Consider the following 19,609-nt stretch of genomic DNA (forward strand, 5'->3'; position numbering starts at 1 on the left):
AGATTCTTTGATCAGATTGTGGGATTCAAACTTGCTCCTTCTATTTATTTCCTGGAGTTTCCACTTATTTGACTTCAACGCCTCCCTACAATTTCTGTAACTAGCTTGATTAAGCTTGTGAGCTCCCTCATATCTAAAAGATTTTCCCCTTTCTGTTTTTTCCAACTCTCAAATTTATCCTCACCCTTGGATCTGAAAAATTGGGGAATTCACATTTATCATAGGATTTATCACATTTATCATAGAGGGGTTTCTTTTTTTAATTGAAGAAGAGTAGTTTACAATGTTGTTAGTTTCAGATATATAGCAAAGTGACTCAGTTATACATATACATAAATTTTTTCAGGTTATTTTCTCTTGTACTTTATTACAAAACGTTGAGTATAATTCCCTGTGGTATATAGTACATCTCTATTTGTTATCTATTTTATATATAGTAGAGAAGGCAATGGCAACCCTCTCCAGTACTCTTGCCTGGAAAATCCCGTGAACGGAGGAGCCTGGTGGGCTGCAGTCCATGGGGTCGCTAAGAGTCAGACACGACTGAGCGACTTCACTTTCACTCTTCACTTTCATGCATTGGAGAAGGAAATGGCAACCCACTCCAGTATTCTTGCCTGGAGAATCCCAGGGACAGAGGAGCCTGGTGGGCTGCCATCTATGGGGTCGCACAGAGTCGGACATGACTGAAGCAACTTAGCAGCAGCAGCAGCAGCATTGTGGATATGTTAATCCCTAACTCTTAAATTATTCCACCCCCTACCATTTTTCTTTGGTAATCATAAGTTTGTTTTCTATCTGTGGTATATTTCTGTTTGGTACATAGGTTCACTTGTATCATTTTTTTAGATTTTACATATAAATGATACCATGTGATATTTTTCTTTGTCTTAGTGTGATAATCTCTAGGTCAATCCATGCTGCTGTGAATGTCATTATTTTATTCTTTTATGGATGAGTAATATTCCTCTATATCTGTACCACATACATATGTTCAATGAGTTTTATTCTCCTCATTAAGATTCCACTGTGTTCTTCAGCTCTGTGTCCATAATGCCTACCACAGCCGCAGCCACTGGCAAAAATAGATCATTGAATATACCTGTCTTCATGTAGATTCCAAAAGTGAAAGTGGAGTCTCTTAGTCATGTCCGACTCTTTGTGACCCCATGGACTGTAGCCTACCAGGCTCCTCCGTCCATGTGATTCTCCAGGCAAGAGTACTGGGGTGGTTGCCACTTCCTTCTCCAGGGGATCTTCCCAACCCAGAGATCGAACCTGGATCTCCCTCATTGGAGGCAGACGCTTTAACCTCTGAGCTACCAGGGAAGCCCCAGAAGATTCTGAAGGTAACTCAAATTTGAGTAGTTTGTCAATAAATACATGAAACATAATGAATTTTTAAATATACTTTACACTATTGTGCAAAATATTTCTTTTTCAAGCTGTACATCTACTCTTCATATTATGGAAGATCAACATTCATGTGAAGTGGATTTTATATATTGGAATGAAACAGTTGATGACTTATCTATGGGTTTGTATTGTATTATTTTCCTGTTTCTGCTTGAAAACTTCCAGTACTTGCCTATACATGAATCTTTCATTACTCTACATGTAATCTCTCTGTCTTTTTGTGTGTGTGCTTGTTGTTGTTATTTTTTTAGTTGGAGTATAATCACTTTACAATGTTGTGTTAGTTTCTGCTGTACAACAATGTGAATCAACTATACATATATCCCCTCCCTCTTGAGCTCTCCCCCATTCTTCCCATCTCAACCCCTTTAGGGCATCACAGGGCACCAAGCTGAGCTCCCTGTGTTATAAAGCAGCTTCCCACTAGCTATTTTACATATGATAGCATATATATGTCAATGCTACTCTCTCAATTATTCCCACCTTTTCTTCTCCCTCAGTGTCCACAAGTCTGTTCTCTACATCTGCATCTCTTTCTTACCCTGTAAGTAGATTCACTGTAACATTTTCTAGATTACATATATATGCGTTGCTGTGTAGTTGCTATGTTGTGTCCAACTCTTTTGCGACCCCGTGGACTGTAGGCCACCAGGCTCCTCTTCCATGGGATTTCCCAGGCAACAATACTGGAGTGGGTTGCCATTTCCTTCTTCAGGGGATCTTCCCAACCCAGGGGTCAAACCCATCTAAAAATAAACAAATGGGACCTAAGTAAGTTTAAAAGTTTTTACACACCAAAAGAAATCATAAACACGATGAAAATATAACCTCCAACTTTTTCTCAATGGGAAAAGATGTTTGCAAACAAAGTATGGAAAAATGATTAATCTTCAAATTATAGAGACAGCTTATTAAACTCAGTATCAAAAAAAAAAAAAAAGAAACAACTCAAGCAAAAAATGGGTGGAAGACTGAGATAGATTTCTCTCCAAAGAAGACATACAGGTGGCCAAGAGGCACATGAAAAGATGGTCAACATCACTCATTATTAGAAAAATGCAAATCAAAGCTCAATGAAGTATCACCTCACACCAGTCAGAATGACCGTCTTCAAAATATCTACAAACAATAAATGCTAACGAGGGTGTGGAGAAAAGGGAACCCTTTTACACTGTTGGTGGGAATGTAAATTGATACAGCCACTGTAGAGAACAGTATGGAAGTTCCTTAAAAAACTAGCATACGATACAACAATCCCACTACTGGACATATATCCTGAGAAAGCCATAAATCAAAAAACACATGGAGCACAATGCTCATTGCAGTACTATTTCAATAGGATGTGGAAGCAACCTAGATGTCCATTGACAGATGAATGGATAAAGAAGTGTGGCACATGAATACAATGGGATATTATTCAGCCATAAAAGAGAATGAAGTTGAATCAATTGTAAGTGATGTGGATGAACTTAGAGTTGTCATACAGAGTGAAGTAATCAAAATATAAAGAGAAATATATATTAACACTTATATGGGGGCTTCCCTGGTGGTTCAGTGGTAAAGAATCCACCTGTTATGGTATGGGGAGGGAGTCTCAGTCTTCCACCCATTTTTTGCTTGAGTTGTTTCTTTTTTTTTTTTTTTTTTTTTTTTTTGATACTGAGTTTAATAAGCTGTCTCTATAATTTGAAGATTAATCATTTTTCCATACTTTGTTTGCAAACATCTTTTCCCATTGAGAAAAAGTTGGAGGTTATATTTTCATCTTGTTTATGATTTCTTTTGGTATGTAAAAACTTTTAAACTTACTTAGGTCCCATTTGTTTATTTTTGTTTTTAATTTCATTACTCTAGGAGGTAGATCAAAAGAATATTTTGCTGTGGTTTATGTCAAAGAACATTCTGTCTATGTTTTCCTCTAAGAGTTTTGTAGTGTCTGGTCTTTAAGTCTTTAATCCATTTAGAGTTTATTTCTGTATATGGTGTTAGAAAGTGTTCTAATTTTATTCTTTTACATGTAACTGTACAGATTTCCCAGCACCACTTATTGAAGAGGCTGTCTTTTCTCCTTTGTATATTCCTGACCCCTTTGTCATAGATTAAATGACCTATGGGTTTATCTTTGTACATGGGTTTGTCTTTGGACTTTCCATCCTGTATCATTGGTCTATATTTCTTTTTTTGTTCAACTGCCATACCATATTGATTACTGTACCTTTGTATAGCTTGAAGTCAGGGAGACTGATTCCTCCAGTTCCATTTTTCTTTCTCAAGATTGCTTTGGCTCTTTGGGGTCTTCTGTGTTTCCACACAAATTGTAAGATTTTTTTTGTTCTAATTCTGTGAAGAATGCCATTGGCAATTTGATAGGAGTTTCTGTACTGAATCTGTAGATTGCTTTGGATAATATATTCCTTTTCACAATATTGATTCTTCCAGTCCAAGAACATGGTATATTTCTCCATATGTTTGTATCATCTTTGGTTTCTTTCATCAATATTTTATAATTTTTTGATTACAGGTCTTTGCTTCCTTAGGTAGGATTTTTTTGCTAGGTGTTTTATTATTTTTGTTTCAATGGTAAATGGTATTATTTCCTTAATTTCTCTTTCTGCTCTTTTGTTGTAGTGCATAGGAATGCAAGAAATTTCTGTGCATTAATTTTGTATCCTGTATCTTTACTAGATTCATTGATTAGCTCCAGTAGTTTTCTGGTGGCATCTCTAGGATTTTCTATGTATAGTAACACATCATATACAAATAGTCTCAGTTTTACTTCTTCTTTTCAAATTTGTACTATTTAATTTCCTTTTCTTCTCTGATTGCCATGGCCAGGACTTCCAGACTATGTTGAAAGTGGTGAAAGTGTACATTCTTGTCTTGTACCCAATCTTACGGGAAATAGTTTTTCACCATTGAGAATGTTTCCTGTGGGTTTGTTGTATATGACCTTTATTATGTTAAGGTTCATTCCCTCTATGCCCACTTTCTGGAGTTTTTGTTTTTTTTTTTATCACAAATGAGTGGTGAATGTTATCAAAAGATTTTTCTACATTATTGATCTTTACCTTTGTTTTCTTTGCTTCTATTACATTTATTTCTACTCTGATCTTTATTGTTTAGTCCCTTCTAATGACTTTGGGTTTTCTTTTTTTCTACTTTTGCTAGTTGCTTTAGGTATAAAAAGTTAGATAGTTTACTGGAGATGATTCTTGTTTCTTGAGGTGAGATTGGACTGCTATAAACTTCCCTTTTAGAACTGCCTTTGGTACATCCCATTGTTTGGGGCTTTCATTGTCATTTGCTTCTAGGTATTTTTGAATGTCCTCTTTAGTTTCATCAGTGATTTCTTGGTTATTTAGCAGTGTAGTTTAGCCTCCACGGGTTTGTGTTTTTTACAGTTTTTTCCTGTAATTGATTTCTAATCTCAGCATTGTGATCAGAAAAGGCTCTTGATAAGATTTCAATTTTCTTAAAATTTCTAAGGCTTGATTTGTGACCTCAGATATGTCTATGCTGGAGAATGTTCCATGTGCACTTGAGAAGAAAGTGTGTATTCTGCCTCTTGCAGGTGGAATGTCTTATAAATATCAATTAAACCTATCTGGTGTATTGTATCATTTAAAACTTGTGTTTCCTTATTTATTTTCTGTCTAGATGGTCTGTCCTTTGGTATAAGTCAGGTGTTAAAGTCCCCCACTGTTATCATGGTACTGTCAATTTCCCCTTTTACAATTGTTAACATTTGTTTTGAGGTGCTCCTATATTGGGTGCATAAATTCTGACTTTTCTAAATTTTGTCATAATAATAAAAGGAGCAATGTATTGAAAAGTTATCATTGAGCCATGAAAGACGCCAGGATTCTTGGCCTTTGGAGGAGAGGAATTCAATGTGGGGCCAGTGACGAGGCTTGATCACTCAGAGCTTTTGTGTGACAAAGTTTTATTAAAGTATAAAAGAGATAGACAAAGTTTCTGACATAGATCAGAAGGGGGCAGAAAGAGTGCCCCCTTTTCTAGTTTTAGCAAGCTGTCTTATGTCTGTTAAAAGGCTATTATTCAGAGGCGGTCCTAAGATGGCGGAGGAATAGGACGGGGAGATCACTTTCTCCCCCACAAATTCATCAAAAGAACACTTAAACGCTGAGTAAAATCCACAAAACAACTTCTGAATGCCGGCAGAGGACATCAGGCACCCAGAAAAGCAACCCATTGTCTTCGAAAGGAGGTAGGAAAAATATAAAAGACAAAAAAAGAGACAAAAGAGGTAGGGACGGAGCTCCGTCCCGGGAAGGGAGTCTTAAAAAAAGAGAAGTTTCCAAACACCAGGAAACACTCTCACTGCTGAGTCTGTGCCGAGCCTTAGAAGCACAGAGGGCAACATAATAGGGAGGAAAAATAAGTAAATAAAACCCACAGTTTACGAGCCCAACGGTAACTCCCCCAGCGGAGAAGCATCACAGATGCCTGCACCCGCCACTAGCAAGCAGGGGCTGGGCAGGGAGGCGTGGGCTGCATTGCTTAGACTAAGGATAGGGCCTGAATGCCCCCAAGGCTAATCAGAGTGAACTAATTTGGGCTAACAAACCAGACTGTTGGATAGCTACCACACGAGAAGCCCTAAGACACCACCAGGCCCGTGCACAAAACAAAGGGCGGAACAAAACTAGCTGGCTGCAGACCTTCCCCCTCCGGTGACAGGCAGCCAGAGCCAGAAGGGGGCAATCGCAGCCCCAGAAAGACATTATCTACCAAACTGCAAGCAGGCTTCTTTGCTTACTAAGACTTCTTGGGGTTCTGGACAGTCATCCGCCGGAGAAGGTGCGCCGGTTGTACACCCAGAAAACCAAGCGGCAGGGACAGGAGAGGCAATAAGTCGCAGTGACCGCGCTCGCCAAACACCTCATCACCCGAGCTGCTCGAAGCTGGGAAAGGCACAAAACGCAGGCCCAACAGAGTCCACCTCTGAGGACTACCCAAGAGCCTGAACCTAAGAAGCTTAGATCTGGGAGGTGCATGCAGCCCATGGCCGGCCTCAGACAGTTCCCAACGGAGCAACCTAGAGGCTGAGCTGTGTGGGCAGGGGGGTGCATGCGCCGTGAGCGGGGGCAGGCCCAGTGTGGCTGAGACACTATGAGCACACGCCAGTGTTATTTGTTTGCAGCGTCCCTCCCTCCCCACAGCGCGACTGAACAAGTGAGCCTAAAAGAAAGTGTCCACCACCGCCCCTTTGTGTCAGGTCGGAAAACAGACACTGAAGAGACCAGCAAACAGAAGCTAAAACCTAGGGAACCGCCTGGGAAGTGACAGGTGCAATAGATTAAAATCCTGTAGTTAGTACCAACTACATAGGAAGGGGCCTATAGATCTTGAGAAATATAAGCTGGATCAAGAAACTATCTGAAAATGAACTGACCCCACACTGCCTACAACACCAGAGAAAGTCCTAGATATATTTTTACTATTTTTACAATCATTCTTTTCTTTTCTTTTTTTTCTTCTTCTTATTTTTTCTTTTTCTTTTTCTTTTCTTTTTCTTCTTTTTTTAACTTTTTTTTTTATTTTGAAGTTGTCTATTACTCCTTTAATTTTCATTTTTATAAGCTACTATTACTTTTCAAAAAAAAGTATTTTTTAAAGCAAACTCCATATATATATATATATATATATATTTAAATAACTTTTGTGACTTTGTTTTTTTATTCTTCTTTTCTTTAATATTGTATTTTTGAAAATCTAACCTCTACTCTAGAATTTTAATCTTTGCTTTTTGGTATTTGTTATCAATTTTGTACCTTTAAGAACCCAATCTTCAGTACCTATTTTTACTTGGGAGCGAGATTACTGGCTTGACTGCTATCTCATCCTTTGGACTCTCCTTTCTCTCCACTAGGTCGCCTCTGTCTCCTCCCTCCCCCTTCTCTTCTCTACCCAACTCTCTGAATCTTTGTGTATTCCAGACGGTGGAGGACACTTAGGAAACTGATTACCGGCTGGATCTGTCTCTCTCCTTTTCATTCCCCACTTTTATCCTCCTGGCCACCTCTGTCTCCTTCCTCCCTCTTCTCTTCTCTTTATAACTCCATGAACATCTCTGAGCAGTCCAGACTGTGGAGCTCACATAAGGAAGTGATTACTGGCTAGCTTGCACTCTCCTCTTTTGATTCCACCTCATCTCATTCAGGTCACCTCTAACTCCCTCCTCCCTCTTCTCTTCTCTTCTCCATGTAACTCTGTGAACCTCTCTGGGTGTCCCTCACTGTGGAGAAACTTTTCATCTTTAACCTAGATGGTTTATCAACGGTGCTGTATAGAAGGCGAAGTCTTGAGACTACTGTAAAAATAAGACTGAAAACCAGAAGCAGGAGGCTTAAGTCCAAATCCTGAGAATATCATAGAACACCTGACTCCAGGGAACATTAAGCGATAGGAGCTCATCAAACGCCTCCATACCTACACTGAAACCAAGCACCACCCAAGGGCCAACAAGTTCCAGAGTAACACATACCACGCAAATTCTCCAGCAACAAAGGAACACAGCCCTGAACTTCAATATCAGGCTGCCCAAAGTTACCCCAAATCCATTGACATCTCATAACTCATTACTAGATACTTCATTGCACTCCAGAGAAAAGAAATACAGCTCCACCCACCAGAACACCGACACAAGCTTCCCTAACTAAGAAACCTTGACAAACTATCCATACAATCCACCCACAGTGAGGAAACTCCATAATAAAGAGAACTCCACAAACTTCCAGAATACAGAAAGGCCACCCCAAACTCAGCAATATAAACAAGGTGAAGAGACAGAGGAATAGCCAGCAAGTAAAGGATCAGGATAAATGCCCACCAAACCAAACAAAAGAGGAAGAGATAGGGAATCTACCTGATAAAGAATTCCAAATAATGATGGTGAAAATGATCCAAAATCTTGAAATCAAAATGGAATCAGAGATAAATAGCCTGGAGACAAGGATTGAGAAGATGCAAGAAAGGTTTAACAAGGACCTAGAAGAAATAAAAAAGAGTCACTATATAATGAATAATGCAATTAATGAGATCAAAAACACTCTGGAGGCAACAAATAGTAGACTAACGGAGGCAGAAGATAGGAATAGTGAAATAGAAGATAGAATGGTAGAAATAAATGAATCAGAGAGGAAAAAAGAAAAACAAATTAAAAGAAATGAGGACAATCTCAGAGACCTCCAGGACAATATTAGACGCCCCAGCATTCAAATCACAGGAGTCCCAGAAGAACAACACAAAAAGAAAGACCATGAGAAAATACTTGATGAGCTAATAGTTGAAAAATTCCCTAAAACGGGGAAGGAAATAACCACCCAAGTCCAAGAAACCCAGAGCGTCCCAAACAGCGTAAACCCAAGGCAAAACACCCCGAGACACAAGTTAATCAAACTAACAAAGATCAAACATTAAAAGCAGCAAGGGAAAAACAACAAAAAACACACAAGGGGATCCCCATAAGGATAACAGCTGATCTTTCAATAGAAACTCTTCAGGCCAGGAGGGAATGGCAAGACATACTTAAAGTGATGAAAGAAAATAACCTACAGCCTAGATTACTGTACCCAGCCAGGATCTCATTCAAATATGAAGGAGAAATCAAAAGCTTTACAGACAAGCAAAAGCTGAGAGAATTCAGCATTACCAAACCAGCTCTCCAACAAATGCTAAAGGATATTCTCTAGACAGGAGACACAAAAACGGTGTATAAACACAAACCCAAAACAATAAAGTAAATGGCAACGGGGTCATATTTATCAATAATTACCTTAAATGTAAATGGGTTGAATGCCCCAACCAAAAGACAAAGACTGGCTGAATGGATACAAAAACAAGACCCCTATATATATTGTCTACAAGAGACCCACCTCAAAACAGGGGACACATACAGACTGAAAGTGAAGGGCTGGAAAAAGATATTCCATTCAAATAGAGATCAAAAGAAAGCAGAAGTAGCGATACTCATATCAGATAAAATAGACTTTAAAACAAAGGCTGTAAAAAGAGACAAAGAAGGTCACTACATAATGATCAAAGGATCAATCCAAGAAGAAGATATAACAATTATAAATATATATGCACCCAACATAGGAGCACTGCAATATGTAAGACAAATGCTAACAAGTATGAAAGGGGAAGTTAACAATAACACATTAATAGTGGGAGACTTTAATACCCCACTCACACCTATGGATAGATCAACTAAACAGAATATTAACAAGGAAACACAAACTTTAAATGATACAATAGACCAGTTAGACCTAATTGATATTATAGGACATTTCACCCCAAAACAATGAATTTCACCTTTTTCTCAAGCACACATGGAACTTTCTCTGGGATAGATCACATTCTGGGCCATAAATCTAGCCTTGGTAAATTCAAAAAAATTGAAATCATTCCAAGCATCTTTTCTGACCATAATGTAGTAAGATTACATCTCAATTACAGGAGAAAAAATATTAAAAATTCCAACATATGGAGGCTGAACAACACACTGCTGAATAACCAACAAATCACAGAAGAAATCAAAAAAGAAATCAAAATTTGCATAGAAATGAATGAAAATGAAAACACAACAACTCAAAACCATGGGACACTGTAAAAGCAGTGCTAAGGGGAAAGTTCATAGCAATACAGGCATACCTCAAGAAACAAGAAAAATGTCAAATAAATAACCTAACTCTACACCTAAAGCAACTAGAAAAGGAAGAAATGAGGAACCCCAGGGTTAGTAGAAGGAAAGAAATCTTTAAAATTAGGGCAGAAATAAATGCAAAAGAAACAAAGGAGACCATAGCAAAAATCAACAAAGCCAAAAGCTGGTTCTTTAAAAGGATAAATAAAATTGACAAACCATTAGCCAGACGCATCAAGAAACAAAGGGAGAAAAATCAAATCAATAAAATTAGAAATGAAAATGGAGAGATCACAACAGACAACACACAAAGGCTCATAAGAGACTACTATCAGCAATTATATGGCAATAAAATGGACAACGTGGAAGAAATGGACAAATTCTTAGAAAAGTACAACTTTCCAAAACTGAACCAGGAAGAAATAGAAAATCTTAACAGACCCATCACAAGCACAGAAATTGAAACTGTTTTCAGAAATCTTCCAGCAAATAAAAGCCCAGGTCCAGACGGCTTCACAGCTGAATTCTACCAAAAATTTAGAGAAGAGCTAACACCTATCCTACTCAAACTCTTCCAGAAAATTGCAGAGGAAGGTAAACTTCCAAACTCATTCTATGAGGCCACCATCACCCCAATACCAAAACCTGACAAAGATGCCACAAAAAAAGAAAACTACAGGCCAATATCACTGATGAACATAGATGCAAAAATCCTTAACAAAATTCTAGCAATCAGAATCCAACAACACATTAAAAAGATCATACACCATGACCAAGTGGGCTTTATCCCAGGGATGCAAGGATTCTTCAATATCTGCAAACCAATCAATGTAATACACCACATTAACAAATTGAAAAATAAAAACCATATGATTATCACAATAGATGCAGAGAAAGCCTTTAATAAAATTCAACATCCATTTATGATAAAAACCCTACAGAAAGCAGGAATAGAAGGAACATACCTCAATATAATAAAAAGCTATATATGACAAATCCACAGCAAACATTATCCTCAATGGTGAAAAATTGAAAGCATTTTCCCTAAAGTCAGGAACAAGACATGGGTGCTCACTCTCACCATTACTATTCAACATAGTTTTGGAAGTTTAGGCCACAGCAATCAGAGCAGAAAAAGAAATCAAAGGAATCCAAATTGGAAAAGAAGAAGTAAAACTCTGACTGTTTGCAGATGACATGATCTTCTACATAGAAAACCCTAAAGACTCCACCAGAAAATTACTAGAGCTAATCATGAATATAGTAAAGTTGCAGGATATAAAATCAACATACAGAAATCCCTTGCATTCCTATACACTAATAATGAGAAAATAGAGAAATTAAGGAAACAATTCCATTCACCATGCAACAAAAAGAATAAAATACTTAGGAATATATCTACCTAAAGAAACTAAAGACCTATATATAGAAAACTATAAAACACTGATGAAAGAAATCAGAGAGGACACTAATAGATGGAGAAATATACTATGTTCATGTCAATGTATGGCAAAACCAATAAAATATTGTAAAGTTAAAAAAAAATAAACAAATGGGACCTAATTAAAATTAAAAGCTTCTGCACAATGAAGGAAACTTAAGCAAGATGAAAAGATAGCCTTCAGAACAGGAGAAAATAATAGTAAATGACGCAACTGGCAAAGAATTAATCTCAAACATATACAAGCAACTCCTGCAGCTCAATTCCAGAAAAATAAACGACTCAATCAAAAACTGGGCCAAAGAACTAAACAGACATTTCTCCAAAGAAGCCATACAGATGGCTAACAAACACATGAAAAGATGCTCAACATCACTCATTATCAGAGAAATGCAATCAAAACCACAATGAGGTACCATCTCAAGCCGGTCAGAATGGCTGCTATCCAAAAGTCTACAAACAATAAATGCTGGAGAGGGTGTGGAGAAAAGGGAACCCTCTTGTACTTGGTGGGAATGCAAACTAGTACAGCCACTATGGAGAACAGTGTGGAGATTCCTTAAATAACTGGAAATAGAACTGCCATATGGCCCAGAAATCCCACTGCTGGGCATACACACTGAGTAAACCAGAAGGGAAAGAGACACATGTACCCCAATGTTCATCGCAGCACTGTTTATAATAGCCAGGTCATGGAAGCAACCTAGATGTCCATCAGCAGACGAATGGATAAGAAAGCTGTGGTACATATACACAATGGAATATTACTCAGCCATTAAAAAGAATGCATTTGAATCAGTTCTAATGAGGTGGATCATTGAATCAGTTCTAATAATCAGTTCTATTATACAGAGTGAAGTAAGTCAGAAACAAAAACACCAGTGCAGTATAGTAACACATATATATGGAATTTAGAAAGATGGTAACAATAACCCTATATGAAAGACAGCAAAAGAGACACAGATGTATAGAACAGTCTTTTGGACTCTGTGGGAGAAGCCGAGGGTGGGATGATTTGAGAGAATAGCATTGAAACATGTATATTATCATATGTGAAACAGATCGCCAGTCCTGGTTCGATGCATGAAACAGGTTGCTCACGGCTGGTGCACTGGGATGACCTGAGGGATGGGATGGGGAGGGAGTGGGATGGGGGTTCAGAAAAAGAAACACATGTACACCTATGGCTGATTCATGTCAATGTATGGCTGATTCATGTCAATGTATGGCAAAAATCACTACAATTTATAAAGTAATTAGCCTCCAATTAACATTTTAAAAAATAAAAATAACTATTACAACTTTAAAAATAATCAAATTAGTAAAGCAGGAAAGGACTCACATAGATCATTTGAGAGAGAGAAAGCTGATGGCTAACATATCCACATACATAGTCAGCCTCTTGGGAAATGAAATAATAGCAATGTAAGATCATTAGGATTCCTGTTTTCTCATCCTAAATTTTTTTCATTTTCTTCACAAAGAATATGTGAAATAGATATCTCAGATACTATGAAATATGTGTGCTATTGTTTCACAGGTGTATTTGCAAGCCTCCTTTGGTGGGGATCTTTCTCCTCTCAATATTAAAACATGATCAAATAAGACCCATCATAAAAATTAAAAATATCTTCACTTTAGGTTATACCCCTCTGCAGCTAATACCCTATTTCTGTACCCCATTTAATTAATAAGATATTTGGACACATGTTCTACTTTTACAGGAAGCATTTTATGCCTCTCATCCCTGTTCTAATTGGGCTTCCATTCCTATCACTGACTCTTGAGAGTCCCTAGAACTGCAAAGGGATCAAACCAGTCAATCCTAAAGGAAATCAGTCCCAAATATTCATTAAAAGGACCGATGCTGAAGCTGAAATTCCAATCCTTTGGCCACCTGATGGGAAGAACTGACTCACTGGAAAAGTCCCTGATGCTGGGAAAGATTGAAGGCAGGAGGAGAAGGGGATGACAGAGGACAAGATGGTTGGATGGCATCACCGACTAGATAGATGGACATGAGTTTGAGTAAGCTCCAGGAGTTGTTGAAAGACAGAGAAGCCTGATGTGCTGCAGTCCGTGGGGTTGTAAAGAGTCAGACACAACTGAGTGACTGAACTGATTTCTGTCATTTAGTTGGCATCACAGAACACTGCCTTTCTGAGTTCAATATTCACTTCTTCTTTTCATATCATAACAATATTAATACATTGATATTTAATTAAGCAAACAAAACAACCACAGTGGGCTCTGGGCTCTGGGCTGGGCTGAGCTGGTACTCAAACAACCTCAGGTAAACATCTGGGATATCCTTCTCTCTAATCTTTACCTGCAGTGTCCTTTGGGCTCTTGGACTCTCCTGCATGGGAACTCTGAAAAGAAGGTCTTCCTGTGACAGGCTAAATCCTTTTATGGATGGTTGATGTTGGACACTGAGGCTTTGTCCCCAGACAAGACAGCAGGAAGGAGACAAGCACTGGTCCCTTAGTCGGACTTTGGACTCAAAAAGCACCAACCATGTCTCATCTATGCCCAGGTGATACAAACTCAAGGATGCAGCAGAGGAGATATTTACAGCTCTGTTTGTTTGCTCATTTGGAGAAGGCAATGGCTCATTAGGTTTATTTCCCTAATGTTGTAATGACCATGAATTCCCACAGGGAATTCTGGACAGAATCTTTGACAGAAAGGATTTTTCTCCCCCCCCCCACCCCCCCACCCCCCCGCTGATTCTCTATACCCAGGATAGCATTAACAAGCCAGGTGAATTCAATGCTTTTTAATCCTTCTATATTAACTCTTGCTTTCCAAAGGTCTAAACTGCCAACACCTTAACTCAACCCTTAATTTTAATTTTCTCCAATGAGACTGAGGCAATTATCTTGAATACTTCCATTGACTCATTAAATAATTGACTTGTGATGGCTACATACCCCGTTAAACCTATACAAAATTGTAATTCCCCTCTTTATAAGGAGGCTTCCCAGGTGACACAGTAGTGAAAGAATTGCTTGCCAGCACAGGGGACACAAGAGAGGCAGGTTTGATCCCTGGGTTGGGGTGATTCAGTGGAGTAGGAAATGGCAACCACTCCAGTATCCTTGCCTGAAAAATTCCATGGACAGAGGAACCTGGTAGGCTATAGTCCATGGGGTCACAAAGAGTCAGACTCACTAAGCGACTGGGAACACACACACAATCTTTATATGAGGGACAATTTTGTTTCTTTAATGTAAAATATTGGATAGTGCACTCTTCCAATTCCTGATACTTTTGCTAAAATCATTAGGAATTTCATATTTATATCTAAAGTTGAGAGCTGTCCTTTTGCTTCTCATTATAAAATGTAAGTTTGGGGATATATTTAGATTTTTTTTAAGTACCATAATTTGCCTTAGTACAGTGTATGTATGTATGTGTTAGTCACTCAGTTGTGTCCATCTCTACAATCCCATGGTTGTAGCCCATGAGTCTTCTCTGTCCATGAGATTAACCAGGCAAGAATACTGGAGTGGGTTGTCATTTCCTCCTCTAGGAGATCTTCCCAAGCCAGGGATAAAACCTGTGTCACCTGCATTGCAGGCAGATTCTTTACCATCTGCACTGCCAAGGAAACCTACCCTAGTACATTATAGCAAGTTAATTTTTAGAGAAGCCCTTTTTGTGAGGTAGTGCTGTTATAACTCCCTCCTCCGTTTCAGGAATGGGTCTGGGATATATTTAATGTTCTGCTGAAAATTGCAAACTGATTTTGGGATGGAGTCTTGATTGGAATTATTTCAGGATGCTTCCAGTTCTCAGGCTTTGGTTAGTGGTTCTCAATCAGAGATCGTTTGGCTCCTGGGGTTGTTTGACAATTAAAAGTCAAATGCTGCAAAACACCACAATACACAGGATAGCAGGGAACACAAGTATCCTGTCCCAAAGTTAACACTTAAGATGTGAAAAGCCATTTACACCAGCACTTCTCCAATGCCACTGTGCATACAAGTCACCAGGAACTGTAATTCAGGGCAAATTCTCATTGAGCAGGTGTCCAGTGGGCCTGGGGACTCTGCATTTCTAACAACATCGTGGCAGTGTGAAATTGCAGGTCCTAATCTCTGGGTAATATTTTGAGTAACAAGGCTCTCGGCCTGTGTTAGAGTCAGGTACAGGAATATTTATGTGTTCTGTAACAAAACTAATTTTTTTTATACAATTTTGAAAGAAAGGTTGTTGTTGAATCATGCAAAGACACCGGGATTCTTGGCCCCGGGAGGAGAAGAATTCAATCCAGGGCCAGAGATAAGGCTTGATCGCTCAGAGCTTTTGTGTAATAAAGTTTATTAAAATATAAAGGAGATAGAGAAAGCTTCTGACATAGGTATCAGAAGGGGGCAGAAAGAGTGATTCAACAACAACCTTTCATCTTGGGGGCTCATCTGGGATCCTTCAGGTCAAGGAGCTGTGGCTGCGCAGGCGCAGGAGGGCCTAGAGGAGCTATCCCACGTTGATGGTCAGGAAGGGTGGCTGTGAGGAGATACCCCTCGTCCAAGGTAAGGAGCAGTGGCTGCACTTTGCTGGAGCAGCCGTGAAGAGATACCCCGTGCACAAGGTAAGAAAAACCCAAATAAGACGGTAAGTGTTGCAAGAGGGCATCAGAGGGCAGACACACTGAAACCAAACTCACAGAAAACTAGTTAATCTAATCACACTAGGACCACAGCCTTGTCTAACTCAATGAAACTAAGCCATGCCTGTGGGGCAACCCAAGATGGGCGGGTCATGGTGGAGAGATCTGACAGAATGTGGTCCACTGGAGAAGAGAATGGAAAAATCACTTCAGTATTTTTGCCTTGAGAACCCCATGAACAGTATGAAAAGGCAAAATGATAGGATACTGAAAGAGGAACTCCCCAGGTCAGTAGCTGCCAATATGCTACTGGAGATGAGTGGAGAAATAACTCCAGAAAGAATGAAGGGATGGAGCCAAAGCAAAAAGAATACCCAGCTATGGATGTGACTGGTGATAGAAGCAAGGTCCGATGCTGCAAAGAGCAATATTGCATAGAAACCTGGAATGTGAGGTCCATGAATCAAGGCAAATTGAAGTGGTCAAACAAGAGATGGCAAGAGTGAATGTCGACATTCTAGGAATCAGCAAACTAAAATGGACTGGAATGGGTGAATTTAACTCATATGACCATTATATCTACTACTGCTGGCAGGAATCCCTCAGAAGAAATGGAGGAGCCATCATGGTCAACAAAAGAGTCCGAAATGCAGTAATTGGATGCAATCTCGAAAAAGACAGAATGATCTCTGTTTGTTTCCAAGGCAAACCATTCAATATCACAGTAATCCAAGTCTATGCCCCAACCAGTAATGCTGAGGAAGCTGAAGTTGAACGGTTCTATGAAGACCTACAATACCTTTTAGAACTAACACCCAAAAAAGATGTCCTTTTCATTATAGGGGACTGGAATGTAAAAGTAGGAAGTCAAGAAACACCGGGAGTAACAGGCAAATTTGGCCTTGGAATACGGAATGAAGCAGGGCAAAGGCTAATAGAGTTTTGCCAAGAAAATGCACTGGTCATAGCAAACACCCTCTTCCAACATCACAAGAGAAGACTCTATACATGGACATCACCAGATGGTCAACACCGAAATCAGATTGATTGTATTCTTTGCAGCCAAAGATGGAGAAGCTCTATACAGTCAGCAAAAACAAGACCAGGAGCTGACTGTGGCTCAGACCATGAACTCCTTATTGCCAAATTCAGACTTAAATTGAAGAAAGTAGGGAAAACCACTAGACCATTGAGGTATGACCTAAATCAAATCCCTTATGATTATACAGTGGAAGTAAGAAATAGATTTAAGGGCCTAGATCTGATAGATAGAGTGCCTGAAGGACTATGGAATGAGGTTCATGACATTGTACAGGAGACAGGGATTAAGACCATCCCCATGGAAAAGAAATGCAAAAAAGCAAAATGGCTGCCTGGGGAGGCCTTACAAATAGCTGTGAAAAGAAGAGAAGCAAAAAGCAAAGGAGAAAAGGAAAGATATAAGCATCTGAATGCAGAGTTCCAAAGAATAGCAAGGAGAGATAAGAAAGCCTTCCTCAGCGATCAATGCAAAGAAATAGAGGAAAACAACAGAATGGGAAAGACTAGAGATCTCTTCAAGAAAATTAGAGATACCAAGGGAACATTTCATACAAAGATGGGCTCGATAAAGGACAGAAATGGTATGGACCTAACAGAAGCAGAAGATATTAAGAAGAGGTGGTAAGAATACACAGAAGAACTGTACAAAAAAGATCTTCATGACCCAGATAATCATGATGGTGTGATCACTAACCTAGAGCCAGACATCCTGGAATGTGAAGTCAAGTGGGCCTTAGAAAGCATCACTATGAGCAAAGCTAGTGGAGGTGATGGAATTCCAGTTGAGCTATTTCAAATCCTGAAAGATGATGCTGTGAAAATGCTGCACTCAATATGCCAGCAAATTTGGAAAATTCAGCAGTGGCCACAGGACTGGAAAAGATCAGTTTTTATTCTGATCCCAAAGAAAGGCAATGCCAAAGAATGCTCAAACTACCACACAATTGCACTCATCTCACATGCTAGTAAAGTAATGCTCAAATTTTCCAAGCCAGGCTTCAGCAATATGTGAACCATGAACTTCCTGATATTCAAGCTGGTTTTAGAAAAGGCAGAGGAACCAGAGATCAAATTGCCAACATCCGCTGGATCATGGAAAAAGCAAGAGAGTTCCAGAAAAATATCTACTTCTGCTTTATTGACTATGCCAAAGCCTTTGACTGTGTGGATCACAATAAACTGTGGAAAATTCTGAAAGAGATGGGAATACCAGACCACCTGATCTGCCTCTTGAGAAATCTGTATGCAGGTCAGGAAGCAACAGTTAGAACTGGACATGGAACAACAGACTGATTCCAAATAGGAAAAGGAGAACGTCAAGGCTATATATTGTCACCCTGCTTATTTAACTTATATGCAGGGTACATCATGAGAAACGCTGGACTGGGGGAAACACAAGCTGGAATCAAGCTTGCCGGGAGAAATATCAATAACCTCAGATATGCAGATGACACCACCCTTATGGCAGAAAGTGAAGAGGAACTAAAAAGCCTCTTGATGAAAGTGAAAGTGGAGAGTGAAAAAGTTGGTTTAAAGCTCAACATTCAGAAGACTAAGATCATGGCATCTGGTGCCATCACTTCATGGGAAATAGATGGGGAAACAGTGGAAACAGTTTCAGACTTTATTTTTGTGGGCTCCAAAATCACTGCAGATGGTGACTGCAGCCATGAAATTAAAAGACGCTTACTCCTTGGAAGGAAAGTTATGACCAACCTAGATAGCATATTCAAAAGCAGAGACATTACTTTGCCAACAAAGGTCCGTCTAGTCAAGGCTATGGTATTTCCTGTGGTCATGTATGGATGTGAGAGTTGGACTGTGAAGAAGGCTGAGCGCCGAAGAATTGATGCTTTTGAACTGTGGTGTTGGAGAAGACTCTTGAGAGTCCCTTGGACTGCAAGGAGGTCCAACCAGTCCATTCTGAAGGAGATCAGCCCTGGGATTTCTTTGGAAGGAATGATGCTAAAGCTGAAACTCCAGTACTTTGGCCACCTGATGCGAAGAGTTGACTCATTGGAAAAGACTCTGATGCTGGGAGGGATTGGGGGCAGGAGGAGAAGGGGACGACAGAGGATGAGGTGGCTGGATGGCATCACTGACTCGATGGACATGAGTCTGAGTGAACTCCAGGAGTTGGTGATGGACAGGGAGGCCTGGCGTGGAGTCAGACACAACTGAGCGCCTGAACTGAACTGAACTGAACTTGAAAGAAAGTGTTTCACCCACTGCACAGGTTGATTCTTTTATATAAATGCTTTTGATAGTAAATAATATATGTCAGGAAAAGACAGAATACAGGCCTCAAAATAATGTGCACATCCTAATCCCAGGCACTTTTAATATGTCACCTTATATAATGGGGGATAAAGCTAGTAGATAAAATAAATTTGCTAATCATTGACCTTAAAATGGGCTTCCCTGGTGG

Source organism: Bubalus bubalis, chromosome 9 (assembly GCF_019923935.1).
Source record: "Bubalus bubalis isolate 160015118507 breed Murrah chromosome 9, NDDB_SH_1, whole genome shotgun sequence".
Lineage (NCBI taxonomy): Eukaryota > Metazoa > Chordata > Mammalia > Artiodactyla > Bovidae > Bubalus > Bubalus bubalis.